At 34.8% G+C, this 6,208-nt stretch overlaps 1 protein-coding gene across 1 annotated transcript in view; it reads left to right on the top strand.

The window, feature by feature from the left end:
* The first annotated feature begins 3,964 nt into the window (after positions 1-3,964).
* Positions 3,965-6,208, top strand: part of CSRNP3 (cysteine and serine rich nuclear protein 3) — a 223,986-nt gene continuing 221,742 nt past the window's right edge. The window contains exon 1 of the mRNA XM_017889192.1: positions 3,965-4,058. The gene's annotated coding sequence lies outside the window, so the exon portion shown is untranslated. The remainder of the gene's footprint in view (positions 4,059-6,208) is intronic.

The raw sequence follows: 6,208 nt of genomic DNA, 5'->3' as shown, positions 1-6,208 counted from the left end.
GCTTCAGGCAAGTGAGGCAACATGCAGCTGAGCTCCTGTGGCCATCGAGGGCCTGACTGTCACTGCTCCTTAGGAAAGCATCTCCCTCTGCCAATATCAGCCTGTGATATTCCCATCATGTCAGGCCTGTCAGATGAATGGTGCTCAGGTAGAGACCTGCAGCAGCAAGCAAAGCTCACTTTCTGCCTCTGCTCCTATTCTGTTTATCTGAATTGAAAAGATGGTCTGGTAATGAGTGTGTTTGCTAGAAGACCCTTGTTCTGGGTATATATAAAGCAGTGTACCTGTCTCCATTTCTTTATCTTCCATCCATTTTTCCATCCACCACAGTCATCCTCCCTTACCCCAAACACTTCACTGAAACTGTTCACTGTCAATTCATCAAGAACCAAATTGCAAATTTCATGGGTGACAACAATGCTTCTAAAATTTGAGTGTGCTTGCGGATCTTGTCACAATGCAGATTGTGATTCAGTTTACTGGGGTGGGGCCTGAGATTCTGCATTAGAACCAGCTCCCATGGGATGTCTAACCTGGAATCAGTGGACTGCACTTTGAATAGCAAGGCATTAGCCCTCACCATAGCCTTTGATAGTTCACCTTCCTGAAATTCTCTACTCCTTTGGGTTTTGCTACACCATTCTCTCCTGGCTCTCCTCCTCGCTAACTGTTCCTCCTAAGCATCTTTTCTTCATTCTACTTTCTGCTTGTTCTTTAAAGGCAAGTAAATTCCCTGAGTTTCATTCTCAACTTACTTCTCCTCTTCCTAGAGTGATGATTCTCAAGTTTTAGTGTACAAAGGAAGTCAGCTGAAAAATGTTATCAAAATGGAGCTCCCTAAGCTTCATTCCAAAGATTCTGGTTCAGTAGGTATGGGGTAGAGTCTCTTAGTCTGCATTTTAATCCTGCTAAAGATGTTTTCCTTTTAAAAAAAAAATATATATATAAAAATATGGCATACATAACCTCATATTGTCTTCATTAAACACAATGTATGCCATAACCTCATATTGTCTTAAACACAGTATTTATATACATTAATTAGTAAAAAGTTTGCTATAGTGAAGCAAACTAACATAGCCATCATTTCATATAGCTATACTTTCTTGTTGTTTTTGTAGAAAAAGCAGCTGACATCTACTTATTTTGCATGAAACCCACAATACAATTTTATTACCTGTAGTTCTCATATTGTACATTAGATCTCTAGACTTGTTCATCATATATACTTATTTATGTATGTGTGTGTGTATATATATGTGTGTGTGTGTGTGTGTGTGTGTGTATATATATATATGCTTCTTTGTATCCCCTGACCCACATCTCCCCATACCCCCAGTCCCTGCCTCTGGTAATCACTGTTTTGTTCTCTATCTCTATATATTTGATTTTTTAAAATAAGGATTCTGCATATAAGTGAGACCAGGCAATATTTTTGTGTCTGGATTATATCGCATAGCATAATGTCCTCCAGGCTTATCCACATAGTGGCAAAAAGCAAGATCTATTTTTTAGGACTGAATAATATTCCATTGTATATTTATACCACATTTTTATCCCATTGTCCATCAATGAATGCTTAAGTTGTTTCGATATGTTGGCTATTGTGAATAATGCTGCAATGAACATGGTAATACAGACATTTTTACAAAGTTGTGATTCCACTTCCTTCTGAGTATATGCCCAGAAGAGAGATTGCTAGATCATATGGTAGTTCTATTTTTAATTTTTTTACAATCATCCATACTGTTTTTCATAATGTTGTAGCAGTTGACATTCCCACCAACAGTGTACAAGAGTACTCTTTTCTCTACACTCTCTCCAACATTTATCTGCAGACATTTTGATAACAGCCATCCTAATAAATATGAGGTGGTATTTCTTAGTAATTTTGATTTACATTGCCCTGAGGATTGGTGATGCTGAGCACATTTTCATAAACCTGTTGTCCATTTTTACATCTTCTTTGGAGAAATGTCTATTCGGGTCTTTTGTTCACTTTGTATTGGGTTTATTTTTCCACTGTTAAATTGTGTGAGTTCTTTATAAAATTTTGTATTAAACGCTTAGGGGTTCATTTATTTTCATTACTTTAACCAAACTCTAGATGCTGGGGGTTCCAAACTGAACCTGCACCCCAGCCTTATTTATGAGTTTAACTGGACTATTTAATATTTTAATCTGGATATCCAAAAAGTTCAAAATGTCCAAACTAATTTTGTTATTTTGTTCCCAAATCTCTCTCTCTCTCTCTCTTTTTTTTTTCTATCTGAGATAATGGCACCATCATCTAAACAGAAGAATTCTGGTTAGAATTTGTGCCCAGCAAACATTTGCCTACAAGTCTCTGTCTACAATCATATTTGACATAGAAATCACCTGGGAGAGCTTGTTAAAAATTCTGAGTCAGAAACTCCTCAAATGCTTATTCATCAAATCTGGAGGAGGCCCATGAACCTGCATTTTTTATAAGTCTTCCCCCAGTGATTCTGATGAAGAAGGCCCTGAACAACCACTTCTAAAAATGCTGTCTGTCCTAGGGATTCCTCCAGTTATTCCTAGCAATAGGAACACAAAGGCTTTGAAAGCATTTTTCGCAATAGAGGACTTGGGGGTCGGAATAAGAGATAGTTTAATCTTCGGCATAATCTTTAGCAGAGCCTCCCAAAGCTACTCCAAATAACAGTGCAAACTAAGTAAAATCAGTGCATTTCTATCTAAAGTTAGTGTCAGGTTAAGTCACCAGCATTCCCCTCCTAACAATACTGACACCCCTAAGCCCTTCCTGTACAGTTATTCCTGGACTAATGATTTGCCATCATGCCAGTAACTCTTAAAGAATACTTGCTTGCCCTCCCCTCTTATTTTACTCCCTTTGGCCTTATTCCCATGAGGACACATTACTGATTTAAGAAATTGAAGAGCAAGGCTTATAAATATCTCAGGTAGACAGTACATACCTCTATAGTGGTGATATCTACTGTTTATGTCTTCCTAAGGAAATTTTTCAGACCACCTCCACTAGAGGAAGCTCAGTTGAGAGAATTTTTATCATAAAGATCCCTGGCTTGTATTGCAGTATTTTAAAAATTAACCTGTTTGAAACTGCAGATAAATTTGCTTTATTCCTTTAAAAAATCCTAATTTGGTGTTTTCTTCAATTGTCCTTTAATGCATGCTATGCCTCTAGGTTCAGAAGTGAAATTATTTTTGTTCAAGCTTATTAGAATAAAATTGGAGTTCAACTGGTCACTTTGAGGCACGGCAACTAAGTGACTGATCTCTTTTTAATCTTTAACCAGTTCTATTATTCACAAATTGATGGCATTTAAAGAATCTGAAGTAATGCAAACCACATAACTTTGAAATATTTGAATATTCTAATGCTCAGAATGAAATATTTTTCATACTGATTAGGCCTCGAAACTGGGTTTGAAAGAAAACATTGTCAAACAGAGGTCGTAGTGCAAATCATACAAAACATAAAAGTAAAGGGTGTTGATTCATTTTAATTTTATCTCTTTGCAAACTGAATATGCATAATGTCATCTTGATGTCCAGTCTCCCTCCTTTATCTGCATATCAAAATGTATAATGAGGAGGTACCTTTTTTTCACTGAGAAAAATCAGTGGGAACTGAAAAACAGGCAATTTACCTAGGTTTTACTATGAGCATTTTGCTTTGATTTCAGGTAGGTGAGGCATTGATTAACTCTATTTTTCTAAATCCAAAGCAAGACTTTTTACTTCAGCTGAGGTCATCTGCAGACATTTTCCATAGTTAGGAGCTATTTTTTGAAACATCTTGCATCTCTGCTTTTCTCTCCATATTTCTTTTCTCCACTCCCTTCCTCTCTCCCAGCTGCAGGGATTCGTCCTCTAAAAGAGTGGAGGTGGGAGGGAACAAGGAATGGAAGCAAAGCAGGGAGCATGAGCTAGAGAATGCCAGGATCTGGCTTTTGTTATTGGTTGGCTGCCGCCTGATGGATAGACGAGGGAGGAGTGTACTCTCTTCAGTGTGTTCTGACGGAGCCGAAGTACAGAAACCATATTTACAGGTAAGAGCAAAAAATAAAAAAAAAAGAAAAGAAAATTCTTTTTTTCTTTAAAAGAGAATGCTTCTCAGTTTTTACTGAAACAATTTTATAATGGGAAAATTATTCTGAGGACATTTTCCGAAAGTGTGCCCTTTTATTACTTGAGGAAGCTTTGCAATGAGCTTGCTGTTCTTTCTCCTCTGCAAAGCCCTTAGCTGATTAAAAACAAAACAAAACAATCACCAGAAGCATGTCTTATCCTAAATAACTTTCTATGCAAGTGTCATTGAAGCAAAATTAATAGATAAAATGAATCATCATGTGTCTCTTTAAAAATGTTTAATTCAAGCTTATGTTACTAGGAATCGCAGGAAGGATGAGAAAACCTCGGTAAATTCCACAGGTCCTGAGAAAATGGAGCCTTCTGTGAATATACAATATAAAATTTCATGTGGTGACTTTTAATATTGACAATACAGTAAAAGGCTTAGGAAAACTATTTTTGCAGTTTATAGACTCTTTTAGCACTAATTTAGAATGAATGATTTGTGTGCATTTAAGCCCTTTTATTTAACTTACTCCTCTTAATAAATCTCATGTTGTTCAATAGTTGCATTATTTTATTCGGTAAACTTTAAGCTTACGTGATGATTAAACAATGATTTGTCTCTTTGTTAACTTACATGGAGCCATTTTTATTTTAAAGCACAGAAACCTAATTTTGAAGGATTAAACATTGCTGTAAAAAATAGCATCTTAACGGGCATGTTTCATCGGTAGTTTAATTTATCAATCAAACACAACTAGATAAGAATTCCATCAGAGCATTTATATTGTTGATAATATCTCTAGGCAATACTTTTTTAACAACTTTACTAGTTGCTTATATCTCCTAACATGGTCCTTTATATTCCCTTAGGGAAAATAGGGACAAGTTCTAAGTATGTAGAATAAATAACATACTTGTAGTAAAAACATACAAAAAAATTGAACTCCCAGTCACTTAATTCTATACTTACTTTAATTCATAAATATAGGTCATTTAACTGTGGTAGAATCTCATTAAAATTGAGCTTTCAAAAATTATTACTGACTTGAGTACACTGGCAATCAATTAATACCTGTTGATTATAATAATAAAAGTCTTTCAATAAGGTAAATAATTTGTTCATACATATTTTAATACCTTTTTGAATGACTCAAAACTAATAGGAATGACTATATAATTTCTAAGTATTTTTTACTATTGTTTTCTTGTTTATTGTTTTCAGATTTTTTTATTTATTGCACTTTTTTTTGTTTGAGACAGATTTTGTCTTTGAATAAACAGACACAAATATAATAGTTCTTGTAAAATTAAAATAAGAGTGAGAAAATTGCTGAATATTAGGTATGAATTATCTAAATGAGTGGAAAATTACCTTAAATTTCCTAAATGTACTAAATATAGTTAATAACATGCTTATATGGATAAGTGTCATAATGAACCAAGTAAGTATTCTGGTACGGTTTATTTTGAACTATTTCTGGATTTCAAAAATTATTACATAATACTGAAATTTTGGCATGTTTCTAATTATTGATGGATCTTTCTGATTTTTTTTAAGCAAAACAATGGTTGAAATTAATCCACCCCTCACCCCAAGACTGAAATGCAAGGTGATATATAAAACCAGATATTCATCTCCTAAAATGTTTTAAAGGAAATAAATCAATGCAGCTATATTTTTTAGAAATTATAAATTCTGAGTAAAGCTACCTCCAGGAATGAAGGGGAATTGATGAAAATTAGAGAGAAGAGTTCCACATGGTTTTAAATTATTCTGTTTCCTTGGAAACCAGCTGCTGCAGATGCATTTTGCTTTCTTTGGCTAAAAATATCACCCTTTTAATAATCACTAAGGGAGAGGACTGAATAAAACTAGAGTATATTGTTGCTGCTTTTTATAATTTCCTTAATGGTTCACATATTTTGGATGAAAAGTAGATAAACCCTTTCTCAATCAGCATTTCCTATCAGCCACTGGCAGACGTCTGCAAGTCTTAGAAAAATGAGACAACTGGGGTAGCTTTTACTGCAGAATCCACAGGAAGAGATAGAGATAGAGATAGAGATAGAGATAGAGAGAGAGAGAGAGAGAGAGAGAGAGAGAGAGAGAGAGAGAGAGAGA

Source organism: Rhinopithecus bieti, unplaced genomic scaffold (assembly GCF_001698545.2).
Source record: "Rhinopithecus bieti isolate Rb0 unplaced genomic scaffold, ASM169854v2 scaffold_18745, whole genome shotgun sequence".
Classification (NCBI taxonomy): Eukaryota; Metazoa; Chordata; class Mammalia; order Primates; family Cercopithecidae; genus Rhinopithecus; species Rhinopithecus bieti.
The sequence above is the reverse complement of the archived record's forward strand: the minus strand, read 5'-3'. Positions and strand labels throughout refer to the sequence as shown.